This window comes from Stegostoma tigrinum, chromosome 6 (genome assembly GCF_030684315.1).
Source record: "Stegostoma tigrinum isolate sSteTig4 chromosome 6, sSteTig4.hap1, whole genome shotgun sequence".
Classification (NCBI taxonomy): Eukaryota; Metazoa; Chordata; class Chondrichthyes; order Orectolobiformes; family Stegostomatidae; genus Stegostoma; species Stegostoma tigrinum.
The window spans coordinates 74,909,654-74,925,448 of NC_081359.1; the positions used below are offsets into that span (position 1 = coordinate 74,909,654).

Here is a 15,795-nt window from a genome sequence, read left to right on the forward strand (position 1 = left end):
CTTGAATAGACTGAGGCCATGATAAAGCTTCCTTCTTTTGTGTTGGTGCTAAATTGCATAGCAAGAAAGTAGTAATATGACCCTTGCCTCTTTGGTTAAAGGCAAAGTGCAAGACAGCAAAGTAATGCAAAGCAGGGATGCAGTGAGATTCAGGTTAGGCTCAAATGTGTCAAGAGATTGGAGATGCAGCCTGGTCTAGTCCAGAAGCTCAATTGGGCATGTTGATGAGCACAGACTGTCCTTGTTGCAGCATTATAATGATAGTTGAAGCATTGAAGTTCAGAAGTTTCCTGAAAGTGGGTCTGAGGTTGATAGAAGCTGGCAACTGTCAGATGCTATATTCTTGGACATGGGGTGAGTGCAATCAGTGCTCATGAAGCATGCTGAGATGTTGATGTCCAGACTCTAACAAGGAGGTCTTTAAACCTGCCAAGAAGCTACACTGGTTTCCATGTCCAGTTTTCCCAGTTTGCATGATGCATTTGGTCAGATTGCAACCCATGATGAGTTGACCTATTAGCAAGCTGTTTAACAAGCAAGAAAACAAAGTCAAATGGAAATTAATTGCACTTTGATGAGAATCTTGCCACATTACTTAAGCAAAGTGCGGAATGCAGTGAGCTGATCTGCATGATAAAACAACCATCTGATCTAATTCTAACATTCTTCACACTATAGGCCACATCAGTCAAAAACTGATAAGGTGCTTCCCTTAATATCAATAAGTGTAAAGCCATGACCTTTGATTGAAAAAAAACAGAAGACAATCTGTTTCTTATATAATGAGAAGCTGGGATTAATTCATATTCAACAGGACTGGTATCCTAGTTCATAAGTCACTGAAAGCTGGAATACAGCAACAGCAAGCAATTAGAAAGTTTTTTTTTATCACAGCGTTATTTGAGTGCAACAGTAAACTTGCTGCAGTTTTAGAGCACCTTGATGAGACCTTACCTGAAGCATTGTGTACAGTTTTGGAATCTTTATCTAAGGAAGAAAAGACTTACAATAGAAAAAATACAATATGGGTTTCCTAAACTAATAAATAGAATGATGGGTTTTCTTGTGAGGAGCGATTGAGGACTCCGAGCCTGCATTCGATAGAGCTTCGAAGACTGAGAGATGATCTCATTGAAACATTACAAAATTATTACAATATGGACACAAATACAATGTTTTCTCAAGCGGTTGAGTCTAGAACCCAAGAATGTAAGCTAAGTATAAGGAGCAGACCATTTAAAAATGAACTGAGGAGAATTGTGTTCACTCAGAGGCTGTTAATCTTTGAAATGCTATGAACCAGATGTTTGGGGCAGTATGTTTGAGATTGTTTGAGGTTAAAGACAATGATCAATCGATTAATTACATCAAAAGCTCTGGAGATAGAGTAAAAAAGTGGCACTGTGGCAAATTATTAGCCATGATCTAAATGAATGGTGGAGCAGGGTCATCAGGCTGAATGGCTATTTCTGCTCTTGCATTCCAATGTTTCTAAATAAGCCCCTCAGTCATAGTCCCAAAGCATGACAATCTTATAAACCTCATCAAAGTGACAATTGGCTGAGTCCATGGTTACATTCATGCCTGGCTGTTCTTGGAGAGGGAGCAAATGCTGTAAATGCCTTAAAAGAGAAGGTGGGCAGCATGGCAGATAATAGTGTTTTATTTCTTCCTGCAACTCCATTTTAATTTGGCTGCTTCTCTCTCTCTCTCTATCCCGCGCCTTCCTCACTGTCAATGGTTTGCATTGGCTACACAAGTGATTAGTGGAGGTGGTTGGTAGTTTTAAAAAAAAGTCATTGTAATTTGGTGGTGGGAAAATTGCTCGGTTATGTGAGATAGCACTTCTGAATATAAATTAAACAAAATCAATTGATTGAGCTTTTGTTCAAGGTGGAAATGGAGAGGCATCAAACAGTAATAGTGCAGTGGGATGAGCGGGGAAGGTGTACAGTAATTGGGTGGCCCTGCTGAACAGGAAATGGCCAGGGCAGTTGACTGGAAACTACTAACATGAAGCAGGGTATTTCAAAAGTCAAGGATGTAAGTGCAAAAAGACTGAAGAAGGGAAGAAAACAGTGTTGTGACAGAATTAAATTAGTTCAGTGGGATAACAGCAGGTTGAAATGATGGCTCCACCAGGTCAGTCCTGTTTTAGATCTCAGGAAGGAAATGGATTATGCAAGGAAGGTTGCCAGAGAGTAAGAGGTCAGTGACAGTCATGGAGATAATGGATTGATGCTAAATTGTTGAACAACGTTCCAGTGGGAGGTCAGAGGAAGTGTTGGCTTTCAGTTTCACCATCTTTCAGTGCAATGTTGCATGCGCACTGTCTTACTAATAGCCTCAGAAATGTACATAGTGGGGAAACATCAGCCGCAGCTATCAGAGTTTGCTTCACCACAAAGAATTGGCTTCAGCTTCACAGACATAAGAACCACTCTATCCCAAGAGATTCACACTGTAATGAAGCAGCCAAGAGCTGTCGTCATCGAGGAACAGTTCAGAGTCTATGGTGGTAGGAACTGTTTATGTTGACTAAAGAATTGTTGTGATTCTTGACTGGTGGGGAAAATCTTGAGGGAAATACATATTTCTAAACTTACAGCAATTGTTATCGGGCAATTGAGACAAATATCAGCTATAATTGATTCGATGTGTGTTGAAACAAGAGACCTAAAAGCCAGGATGATGTAGCCAATGATACAACTGAAGGTGTCCCTAATGAAATATGCCCACAATTATGTGGCATCTTGTAAAAGTTTGTGTTGTGCATATTTTCTCTGGAGTAAACGATTGACTGCCAGCTTTCCTTGCTGGCTTTGGTTCCCTTTCTCTATATTCTCCTCATAAAAGGCACAGGGAAATGCCTTAAGGGAAAGTTACAGCCTCCTGTGGACAAAGGGCAGCAAGAGATAAAAAATGAACAGGCATTAGCAGCAAAAAGGTTTTGTATATTCAATAATTCCTGGCTATCTATTAGCTTTTAATTAACACAATTTCTGCCAGCTTCCTGCCACTTATGATTCAATGACATTTATTTCACATATTCAGTTTTTGAGTCCATAGAGCAGGGTAAACTTTTATTAATGCATTCACAGGATGAGGGTATTGCTGGCAGGGTCAACACTTATTGCCTATTGCTAATTGCCTTTGAGGATCCGAGGAGTTTATTTCATTTAGATTTACATGTGGCTTCTGGGATTATGGCAGACATTGTAGGTTGTTCGTTGTCAATTGAACATGTTAGATGTTAAAAGCTAACAATCAACTTGAACTCCATAAATAATAATTGGTTAATGGGTCAACAGACTGTTGAGGCATAAGAGAGAGAGAGAGAGAAAGAGAATTGTAGGTTACTGCCTGTAAGTAAACAGAAATAAATTACCTTCAATTCCAGGAGTATTTTTAGCAGCTGCAAGGGGATAACTGTGGAAAAAAATATGTAACTCTAGTATGGGTGATTAATGTGTAACTTTAGGGATTTGTGTAACAAATATAAACAGAGGAATAGTATAGAATGGATGCCTGTTACAATTTGATTAAGCAGACTGTAACTGAGAAGCTTTGGGACAGTTAAACCAGATTCTTACAGTGGTTAAACATGAAGGAGTTGAAGGAGTTAGAAACTGAAAGGTGATGTTCCTTTGAAGCTTAATAAGAGAGGATTCCAGAGAGAGTGTACAAAGAAATCTAATGCTATCCGTTTACTGTATCATTTGATTGCTTAAGCTAGATAGACATTGTATTTGGTATAGTCAACTGGCTTATGCCTTCTCAAAGCAAGAACCACTGAGGGAAGGAAGTAGTCACAACATTCACATGGAAAATTGTAAACCGACCATTCCAGGCTGACATTCAATTGATCATCAGTCAATTCACTGTGCGTAGATGCCTGAAACAAATCACAGGTTATTTGTTTACGACATAAAACCTGCTTATTCATTTTCTCCATTGACAATGGACAGCAGCATGATATGATTAGATTAGATTAGATTCCCTACAGTGTGGAAACAGGCCATTCGGCCCAACAAGTCCACACCACCCCTTGAAGCATCCCACCCAGACCCATCCCCCTATAACCCACACACCTCTGAACACTACGGGCAATTTAGCATGGTCGATTCACCGAGCCTGCACATCTTTGGACTGTGGGAGGAAACCGGAGCACCCGGAGGAAACCCACGCAGACACGGGGAGAATGTGCAAACTCCACACAGACAGTCACCTGAGGCTGGAGTCGAACCTGGGTCCCTGGCACTGTGAGGCTGCAGTGCTAACCACTGAGCCACCGTGCTATGATAAAGCAAGTTGACAAAATGGAAGGACTGGTTGAGGTTGAAGAGGTCACATCCTTACCAGCAATACATACTCACTGAATCAATGCCATCACCTGTGTCAACTGGAAGGAATTCCAAAGCATAGAAATATCTGGAGAAACTCAGCAGGTTTGCCCGTATCTGTGGAGAGAGAAAAAGGGTTAACACATTGTGTCCTTCAGAACCGAAACGTGTTGGAAGATGGTTTATTTTTTATACCTTTGACAGAGGCAGAGGAAAAGATAGAGAACAGACAGGGTAGAGGACAAATGTAAAAGACAAAGGGGTTGTTAAGACCAAAGAAAGAGGAAAGAATGTACAATGAGTATATACAAGGCATGAATGACAGAATTCACCTCGAGCTCAAAGGGCAAAGTAAACAAAACACAAAAATGACGCAGCTGCTGAGGTGATGTGGGGGATGGAAAATGTAAAGAAAATCTGGAGAACAGGTAATTTTTAAAGTTATTTAATCTGAGGTTACAAAGTGCCTAAGTGGTAAATGAAGTGCTCCTCGAACTTGCATTGCGCTTTGTTAGAATACTGTAAACAAAGCCCGTGTTAACATTACAGCAAGATAGTTTATTGAAATGCCAAGTAACTGGAAGATCATTTGCACGCAACAGAGTGTTCTGTAAAATAGTCATTCAGAGTATGTTCAGTCTCACAGTGTGAAGGAGACCACATTGTGAGCAGTGAATGCAGAGTAGATTGAAAGAAATACAAGTGAAACGTCATTTCACCTGGAAGGTGTGTCGAGGGCCTTTGACAGTGAAGAGGTAGTGGATGAATGGGCAAGTGTTCCACTTTCTTTAATTGCATGGAAAGATACCATAGTCAAGTGCAGAAGTATTAAGACATAAGGAGGAGTGGACTAGGGTATCATAGTGGGAACTTCCCTGTGGAATACTGACAATGGAGGGAAGGGGAAGATGGTGATGGCATCCAGCCAGAGTTGATGGAAATTGTGATCCTTTGAATGTAGAGACTAATGGGATGGAAAGTAAGGACAAAGGGCACCCTATCATTGTTTGGGGAGGTAGGAGAAGGGGTTAAGGACAGAATTGTGGAAGATAGCTCAGACATTGCAGAAAGGTCTGTCAGCACACTGAATGGGAATCCTTGGTTGAATGAAAAGACGGTCATGTCAGAGACATTATAGTGGAGGGTGACTTCACCAGAACAGATGTGACGGAGATAGAGAAAGAGGGAGAATGAAACGCAAGCCTTGTAAGAACAAGGTGTGAGGAGGTGTTGTCAAGTTAACTGCAGGAGTTGGTAGATTTTTAGTAGATATTGGCGGACAGCCTTTCCCCAGAAATTGAAACAGTGAAGTTAAGGAAGAGAAGGGAAGAGTCAAAGATGGACCACTTGAAGGTCAGAGAAGGATAGAAATTAGAAGCAAAACTGATTAAATTTTCTAATTCCGGACAAGAGCAGGAAGCAGGGCTGAAGACACAATTGATATATTGGAGGAAATTTGTGGATGATGACTCAAGTACTAAAAGAAGGAATGTTCCACATACACCACCAGGAAACTGGAATAGCTGAGACCCATGCAGGTATCCATGGCCATACCTTTGACTTGGTAGAAATAGGGTGAGTTAAAGGAGAAGTTATTCAAAGTGCAAGCAAGCTCAGCTGGAGGAGAGAGTAGTAGTGGGTGGAAACTGTTCAGGCCTCTTTTCAAGGAAAAAGCAGAAAAGTCTTCAAACTATGCTGATGGGGAATGGATGTGCACAGGGATTACACATTCATGGTGAAGAGGAGGTGACTAGGACTAGAAAAATGTAAATTATGGAACAATCTGTAAACATCAGAAGAATCATGAATGTAAGTGGGAAGAAACTGAACACAGTGTAAAATAGAGTCAAAAATGGGAAGAAAAAGGTTCAGTGGAACACAAACAGGCTGAAACCATGGACAAAATTACACTTTTCCAAATGTCTATGATATTTGTTACCAGCCACACAGCATTGTCAGAGTCATTGAATCATACATCATGGAAACAGACACTTCAGTCCATTTAGTCCACACCAACCATGCTCCCAAACTAAAATAGTCCTATTTGCCTGCATGTGGCCCATTTCCTGCTCAATCTTTCCTATTCATGTACTTATCCTAATGTCGTTTTAAATGTTGTAACTGCATCTCCATCCACCACTTTCTCTGGTGTTCATTCCACACTCTAATCATTCTGCAGAAAAAAACATTTGTTCCTTGAGTCCTATTTAAAACTTTCTCCTCACTTTTAAATTTTATGCCCTCTAGTTTTAAAGCCTTCCGGTCCAGGGAAAACACCCTTGCTGTTCATTTCATTTATGCCGCTCATGATTTTAGAGACCTCTATAAGATCACCAATCAACCGCTGAGGCTCCAGTGAAAATAATTCTAGTCTATCCAGCCTCTGCTGATAACTCAGACCCTCCAGTCCTGGCAACATCTTGGTAAATCTTTTCTGAACCATTGTGTAAGTGTATGCTTGCTTTCCTAGCAGCTGCCGCAATATCTTAAAACAGCCTATATCCTACAAAGATAATAAAGTGTGGAGCTGGATGAACACAGCAGGCCAAGCAGCATCTCAGGAGCACAAAAGCTGACGTTTCGGGCCCAGACCCTTCATCAGAGAGGGGGATTGGGAGAGGGTTCTGGAATAAATAGGGAGAGAGGGGGAGGCGGACTGAAGATGGAGAGAAAAGAAGATAGGTAGAGAGGAGAGCATAGGTGGGGAGGTAGGGAGGGGATAGGTCAGTCCGCCCCCTCGATAATGACCCCACCCCTGAGCACCAAACCATCATCTCCAATACTATGCATGACCTCATCACCTCAGGGGACCTCCCACCTACTGCCTCCAAACTCATTATTCCCCAAAAACGCACGGCCCGTTTCTATCTCCTTCCCAAAATCCACAAACCTGCCTGCCCTGGTCGACCCATTGTCTCAGCCTGTTCCTGCCCCACCAAACTCATCTCCACCTATCTGGACTTCATTTTCTCCCCTTTGGTCCAGGAAGTCCCCACATACGTCCGTGACACCACCCACGCCCTCCACCTCCTCCAGAACTTCCAATTCCCTGGACCCCAACATCTCATTTTCACCATGGACGTCCAGTCCCTATACGCCTGTATTCCTCATGCAGATGGCCTCAAGGCCCTCCGCTTCTTCCTGTCCCGCAGGTCCGACCAGTCCCCCTCCACCAACACCCTCATCCGCCTAGCCGAACTTGTCCTCACCCTCAACAACTTTTCTTTTGATTCCTCCCACTTCCTACAGACAAAGGGGATGGCCATGGGCACCCGCATGGGCCCAAGCTATGCCTGCCTCTTTGTAGGTTACGTGGAACAGTCCCTCTTCAGCACCTACACAGGCCCCAAATGCCACCTCTTCCTCTGTTACATTGATGACTGTATCGGCGCCACCTCTTGCTCCCCAGAGGAGCTCGAGCAGTTCATTCACTTCACCAACAACTTCCACCCCAACCTCAAGTTCACCTGGGCCATCTCCAACACATCTCTCACCTTCCTGGACCTCTCAGTCTCCATCTCAGGTAACCAGCTAGAAACTGATGTCCATTTCAAGCCCACCGACTCCCACAGCTACCTAGAATACACCTCCTCCCACCCATCCTCCTGCAAAAATTCCATCCCCTATTCCCAATTCCTCCGCCTCCACCACATCTGCTCCCAGGATGAGGCATTCCACTCCCGCACATCCCAAAAGTTCTTCAAGGACCGCAACTTTCCCCCCGCAGTGGTCGAGAACGCCCTTGACCACGTCTCCCACATTTCCTGCAACACATCCCTCACACCCCGCCCCCGCCACAACCGCAAAAAGAGGATCCCCCTCGTTCTCACACACCACCCCACCAACCTCCGGATACAACGCATCATCCTCCGACACTTCCACCATCTACAATCCGACCCACCACCCAAGACATTTTTCCATCCCCACCCTTGCCTGCCTTCCGGAGAGACCACTCTCTCCGTGACTCCCTTGTTTGCTCCACAATCCCCTCCAACCCCACCACACCCGGCACCTTCCCCTGCAACCACAGGAAGTGCTACACTTGCCCCCACACCTTCTCCCTCACCCCCATCCCAGGACCCAAGATGACTTTCCACATTAAGGAGAGGTTCACCTGCACATCTGCCAATGTGGTATACTGTATCCATTGTACCCAGTGTGGCTTCCTCTACATTGGGGAAACCAAGCGGAGGCTTGGGGGCCGCTTTGCAGAACACCTCCGCTCGGTTCGCAATAAACAACTGCACCTCCCAGTCGCAAACCATTTTAACTCCCCCTCCCATTCTTTTGACGACATGTCCGTCATGGGCCTCCTGCAGTGCCACAAGGATGCCACCCGAAGGTTGCAGGAACAGCAACTCATATTCCGCTTGGGAACCCTGCAGCCCAATGGTATCAATGTGGACTTCACCAGCTTCAAAATCTCCCCTTCCCCCATCGCATCCAAAAACCAGCCCAGTTCGTCCCCTCCTCCCACTGCATCCCAAAACCAGCCCAGCCTGTCTCTGCCTCCCTAACCTGTTCTTCCTCTCACCCATCCCTTCCTCCCACCTCAAGCCGCACCTCCATTTCCTACCTACTAACCTCATCCCACCTCCTTGACCTGTCCGTCTTCCCTGGACTGACCTATCCCCTCCCTAACTCCCCACCTATACTCTCCTCTCCACCTATCTTCTTTTCTCTCCATCTTCAGACTGCCTCCCTCTCTCTCCCTATTTATTCCAGAACCCTCTCCCCGTCCCCCTCTCTGATGAAGGGTCAAGGCCCGAAACGTCAGCTTTTGTGGTCCTGAGATGCTGCTTGGCCTGCTGTGTTCATCCAGCTCCACACTTTATTATCTTGGATTCTCCAGCATCTGCAGTTCCCATTCTCTCTATGTCCTACAAACGTGAGTTCACTTAAGAGAGGCAAGCCGTGGTGAGTAAGGCGATCTTCCAAAGTTATAAATGCCTATGCGAGTCCTCAGAGCATTAGTGATGGGCGTACTAATATGATAAGATCATTTTAATAGATGATATTTACTAAAGTCTATCACTCTTGGAAAACGTTTTGATAAAATTGGTCAGGTGCTGCAAGCTTTCACTGAGTACCAATATTTCTCGCTGGAAGAAATTCGTAGCAGTGGTATTGAAAAAGTGTTCGTGGGAAATTTGTGATCAGACAAATGAAACACATCGGATTAAACAATTGTAAGAAATTTAACACCCCAGAATTAGCACTTTGTAAGGATTTATCGTTAGCCAGATGAAGCAGTGGCATTGCACGGGGCATTTGCGGGCTTGTCCTGTCCTTCCCATGCTGTCCTTCAGATGCCGCTATGGAGACGGGAGAATGTATTGCGCTTGGTCCCACAGTGGGGCACCCGTGGCGTCTCTCGGAGCTGGTGTGAGAGGCTGAACTCCACTCTCAATGCCGCTCTGATCTCGCCTCCGAAACTGGAGGCTGGCCGATGAACTACAAAGCCCAAAGTGCAACGTGGGCGCAGGCGCTACAAAGCCTGGAGAGGGCGAACCTTTCCCGAGTGAGGGATTTACCGGTTGGATCATATGGTGCTGTGCCAATAATGTGATTCAATGTTTCGCCCTAGAGCGAAGGAATGAAATCTTGTCGCTGTATTTTATAAATTGGACTGTCAAGGATTTAATGACCCACTGAACAAACTAGAGTTTTTTTTAAATTTGTGACGCCACGTGTGGAAGATACCTTTTTTAAAGAGTTGATTGGCAAATATAATTTGAGAAGGAGACGTAAATATTGCGGAGTATCAATCTTGGCACGGTTGGACAAAAATGAGCGTATCTGCCGCTAGGTAGGCCGGGTGTTACCATGTTAAAAAAAGGCGTGGTGTGGTGATGAAAATGAACTTGTCAGAATTTGTTACTGTATAACACTGTTGCGGAACACCCTCTTACTGCCGGCTTATCCCGTAAGAGCTGAGGAACTCGCTTCTCGCAGGTGATTAGAGGGCTCAGGTAAGGTTTTTTTGTTTTGTTATGCTCAATTACTATGAACTTCAATCATTATTGAGGAGGCGTCCCAAGTAATAAACAGCTACATTTGTTAGCCATTACTTGTTTTAAGCTATTTAGAAAAAAAACAAGAATTGTAACATGTTACCTACGTGGAGATAATACAAAAAGAACTGATCTTTTTGTATACTGTCATGGAATTAAAAAGACCATCTGTAGATGCAAAACTTCAATTATATTTAAATAACTTTTAATAGCCAGAGGCCTCGAACAATTACAAAACAGTAGCCTTGCAGTTTTATATAATCGTGAGAAATTTGAACATAACCACACCCGAATCCCAGAGCGACTCTAACTTCTAAAGAAACGATTTAAACATGAGGATAATTGTTTTTAGAGACAAGATTTACTTCCCAAGTGTTGGGCAATATAGATATCTTTGAAAAGAACTAACTCCCGTGTGTTGCCTGCACTCCCTTCGTGGCAAGTTTAGAAACGCCAGCGCCTGGCTAATCAACGCTGCTGCTGAAGGAAACTGCATTCGTACAGAGACTGTAATGTCGTTTTGTTATCTCTGTTCATTTTTAACGCCGAACAGTATTTAGAGTCTCATCCATTCTCCATGCAACCCTGCCTGTACAGAATGTAGAGGGTGGGTGGGGGCAGGCAGATTGAATCCAACCAGAATCCCAGATGGAGTATTGTAATATTGCAAAACTAAAATCTCCCATTACCCAGGGGGTTGCATAACAGATGTATTCAGAAACGACTGCTTTTTGCTCAGTTTACCGTGTGATGTGTTCGACCGTTGTTAATCCCAACAGACAAAGTTGAAGAGCAATCTGCTGCTGTGTCCGATTAGCCTGATGACTAAATATGCGGGACTGAACATTGTGAAATAACGGGAAAGTGCCAGCCGTGTGTTGCTGAATGATTCTCACGCACCACGACCCAAGTCAGGCTCTCCGTCAAATGTGATTTTTGCATTTGCAACAATCACAATGTCACACTTTGTAAAACTCAGCCACGATATTCACTGGTGCCGCGCTAGTTACCTCTGATAATCATTAACGGTATATTGACATCCCTTAATAAATTATTTTTAAAAACTCAGCTTGCTGTACGTTTTGGCTGTGCTACGTGTGTTAACTTTGGGTTAAAAATTAAAAGCTACTTTGTGCCTATTCGTGAATGAGAGAAATACCTTCGGTGATATGGGACTTATAACACGAGCCTGCGGGAAGGCTCCAGCTCCCTTTGAAAACCGTGTCCTGAAGACAGACCCAGGAAATAAGCTTTTTTTAACCCTTGAGGAAGCGCCGCTCCTTTGAATGGTTTGCTGCTTCTAAATTATAACTGTTTCTGGACCAGTGTTCTTCAACTTAAGACAAGTGACAGAGTTGCTAGTTTCTATCAATACTAACCGATTCTGCCGTTCTATAGAATACCTGTGCCGTTGCTGGCTGCCGGTGAGTTTTCAGTGCTGAGCCTGACTCTCTCCCCCTTACCGGATCTTTGAAGGTGCTGTATGCGAGCTGGCACCTTGTTGAGGAGTCGATCATCCTAAAGCGGCCAGAGGGTTTAAGTAAGCGAGGCGTCCCCGGCACTAAATGGGGTTGTTTGAAAAAGAAAATCCAGAGGTTTGCCACTGAGTCTTTGAAGAAGCCTGCCAGAAACCGATCGTGATCCCACGCTGTAGGTTTCCTCTTTGTGTTTAACATTTTACTCTAAACTCGGAAATTGGAAACTGTTTGAAGTGGCACACGGACTCTACCCAACCAACGAGAGAGGAACTTTTCCGCATTCATGCCACTAGCTGGATCAGAGTCATAGGATGATCACAGGACGGAAGGAGGGCTTTCGGCCCTACGTGCCCGCACTGCCTCTGCAAGACCTTCTCACCCACTACCGTGCCTTTCTCCTGCAAGCGTTTCCTCTTCAGTTCATGATGAAAAAGGCATCACTGACCCTGCTCGCATTAAACTCACAGGCAGCAGCTTATTTTACACCCTAACCGTTCATTGCAAACTAAAAGCACGATTAGCTAAATATTGTCCAATAGACATAAACTCAGAAATGTTCATCCATTTCAATTTGAAAACGACTGATATTTCCTCTCCATGTTTATGCTGTGCCTTAAACGGATACTTTATTCTCCCTGAATTCCTCCAGATTTATTGTCAGCTCCGAGCAACTGCTTTCTTTTGCAGCCTGGTAATTAAGTAATTTCTTCAGCTTCCAATAGATCCCATAAACTCCACCTTTTCAGTCTGTACACAAACTCCTACCTTGTTCTGATTCAGGCACAGAAATAACTGCCTGTATTTCCTGCTCTCTTTTTCACTCAGATTCTTACAGAGTCACTTAGATTTGTGAGGTTCAGTGATGTCTGAAAAAAGTGCTGTAAACTGACAGTACAGTGGATTGGTATGGATTCTTCCCAAAGCCCAAGCCATTGTCAATGTGAATTGCATAACTCTTGTATCCAGACACAAATACCAATTAGCTATTCCCTAGACCCCCATCTTTATTCTACCCTTGGAATTAAATGTGTGCTTCAAAGTACAACCATTTACAAAAGATGACAATATCTCCCTGTGAAGCTTGAAACCTACCCACCGTCATCACAAACACATTTACTGTTATTCACAAGTGTGAATATCTGACACCTTTTCAACAAGTCATTCAGTTTTAGATCCTTCTTGTCCCCATTACACCCAAGCCACCCAGACTTCTTCAAAAAAATGAAAAGAATTGTGCATGCTGTAAATCAGGAACAAAAACACAGTTGCTGGAGAAGCTCAGCAGGTCTGGCAGCATCTGTGAAGGAAAAAACAGCGTTAACGTTTCGGGTCCAGTGACCCTTCTGAGCAAACATTAACTCTTTTTTTCCCTCACAGATATTGCCAAACCCAATGAGCTCTTCCAATAACTTTGTTTTTATCACCCAGACTTCTTGCTGGATGGACTTCTTGCTAGTCATGTAAACCCCTTTTATTCCTTCACTTTACTTAAATTAACGAGAAGGTCTCAAGACATAATCTTATAAATTCTATATTTGTAACAGGTACTTTGTCAAAAAATTCAAACAAGTTAATAAACATGGTTTGCCACTAAAAATAATCTGTGCCAGCTCCCCTTAAGTAACACACATTTGTCCAAATTACAATCAATATTGCTCTGAATTGTAATTGCTAAAAGCTGTGGCCGCCCCCCCCCCCCCCCGACCTGCCCCCAAAGTTCAACTGACTATTAACCTGTACTGCATTTACGATCAGTGTGGGACTGCAGAGTGAGATAAAACTTACTGACTATTGTTGGAAATTAGGTACAAATTGGAATTTGAACTGGTATATTCTTTCCCCTGGTCCAGTTTTTAGTGTTAACATCAGAATGGGACAATAGTCTTTAAGTAAATTAAGTAGCTTAGTTAACAGAGGCAGCTACCTAATTTGTGCTGACAGCATTCCAGAACTAGGATTCCTTTTGTCAAAATGAGGTATGGATTAGTGTAGCTAAAATAGATCTTTGCAAGAAAGAAAAGCCATCACAACATGGTTAGTAAGGAGCACAGAGATAATGGGAACTGCAGATGCTGGAGAATCCGAGCAACAAAGTGTGGAGCTGAATGAACACAGCAGGCCAAGCAGCATCTTAGGAGCACAAAAGCTTTTGTGCTCCATAGATGCTGCTTGGCCTGCTGTGTTCATCCAGCTCCACACTTTTTTTATCTAGTAAGGAGCACAGTCAGCATGGGACTGCAGGAGTTTGAGATGAATGCTGAACGAGTTGCTGACTGTTGTAGGAATTTCATTCAAAGTGGATGTTCATTACAAGGGGATAGAGGTGCTTTAACATGGGTTCATTGCAAGAAGAAACTGTGTCCAGTTCTGGTCACCCAGTTATGGGAAGGATACTATTAAGCAGGAGAGAGTTCAGAAGAGATTTACCAGGATGTTGCTGGGTATAGAAGGTTTGACTGATAAAGAAAAGCTGAATAGGCTGGCACTTCTTTCACTGGAGGACAGGAGACTGAGATACAACCGGATAGAAGTTTACACAATAATAAGAGATATAGGTAGATTGAATGACAATTGGCTTTTTCCCTGGGATGGGGGATTTCAAGACTAGAGGGCACATTTTTAAGGTGAGAAGAGAAAGATTTTAAAAAAAGACTCCAGGAGCAAATCTTTTGCACAGTGTGGTTTGCATGTGGAATGAACTTCCAGAGAAAGTGGTGGATGTAGGTACATATACAATGTTTAAAAGAGATTTAGATAAGTAGATGAATAGGGCAAGTTTGGAGAGATATGGACCAGGAGCAGGCAGGTGGGACTAGTTTAGTTTGGGATTATGTTCAGCATGGACTGGTTGGACCGAAGGGTCTCTCTGTGTGCTGTATGACTCTATGACTATAAGTAAACTCTTCAGAGCAAAAGATAAATAGGAGAAATGAAAAGGTGTGGATCGAGAAGATGACCTACATGAAACTAATGGAGTGGCATCACACACCATAATGAGATGTAAACGCAGGGAAAGAAGATGATTGGTGATTATTTCTAGTCTTTAGCATAAAAGTGAGATCTTTAGTTTATGTTTAGATCTCCAGTATTTTAATTCTCCTATTTCTTAAAAATAACCGTTTAAGTATTATCTTGATACTGGTGATTTTAGTTTTCTCTTTAGTTTATAAAAACAGTATACTAGTACAGTGAAGTGCAGAAAGTAAGGAATCTAGAGTAATTAATACAGTGAAGTGCAGAAAGTAAGGAATCTAGAGTAATTAATACAGTGAAGTGCAGAAAGTAAGGAATCTAGAGTAATTAATACAGTGAAGTGCAAAAAGTAAGGAATCTAGAGTAATTAATTTATAATTTAAATCAAACATGATAATGGCCACAGGATGAGTGATGTGTTGTTACTGCAACATGTGGAGGCTGCTGGACACTAGAATGAACACATCTGCAGTAAGTGTTTGCAGTTTGAAGAAGCTGGAGTCTGAGCTGCTGATGTTGTGCCACATCGGGGAAGGGGAAAGTTACCAGGACACTTTGTTCCTGAGGATGATCACAGATTAAGAAATTTAAAATTTATCTGTGATCAGGGACAGAGGTGTGTTACTGCAGGTGCGGCAGTATGAGGATGTGGGGTTATGATTGACAAGCCTCCACCCCTAGAATTGTCTAGTAGTTCTAAGATTCTTGCATGCTGTGTAGATGAGAGTGGGGACTACAAGGAGGATAAGCAAATTGACCACAGCATGTTGGTACATGGAGGCATTCAAGGGCGGAGGAAACAGGAATGTAGTTATGGTAGGGGACAGTATAATTAGGGGGATAGATACTGTTCTCTCCAGCCATGAGTGTGTCCCAAAGGCTGTGATGCATGCCTGGTGCCAATGTTAAAGATATCTCCTCAGGGATGTGGAAGGAAGGGAGGGATCCTGGTACATTCTCCATGTACCAACAACATTGGTAGGACTA

At 43.2% G+C, this 15,795-nt stretch overlaps 1 protein-coding gene across 4 annotated transcripts in view; it reads left to right on the forward strand.

The window, feature by feature from the left end:
* Positions 1-9,733: 9,733 nt before the first annotated feature.
* The window catches only part of LOC125453034 (gamma-sarcoglycan), a 644,680-nt gene continuing 638,618 nt past the window's right edge, over positions 9,734-15,795 (forward strand). For 3 of the 4 annotated variants that reach the window (XM_048532075.2, XM_048532078.2, XM_048532079.2), the window contains exon 1: positions 9,734-10,315. The gene's annotated coding sequence lies outside the window, so the exon portion shown is untranslated. The remainder of the gene's footprint in view (positions 10,316-15,795) is intronic. The other variant, XM_048532072.2, reaches the window with a different exon arrangement.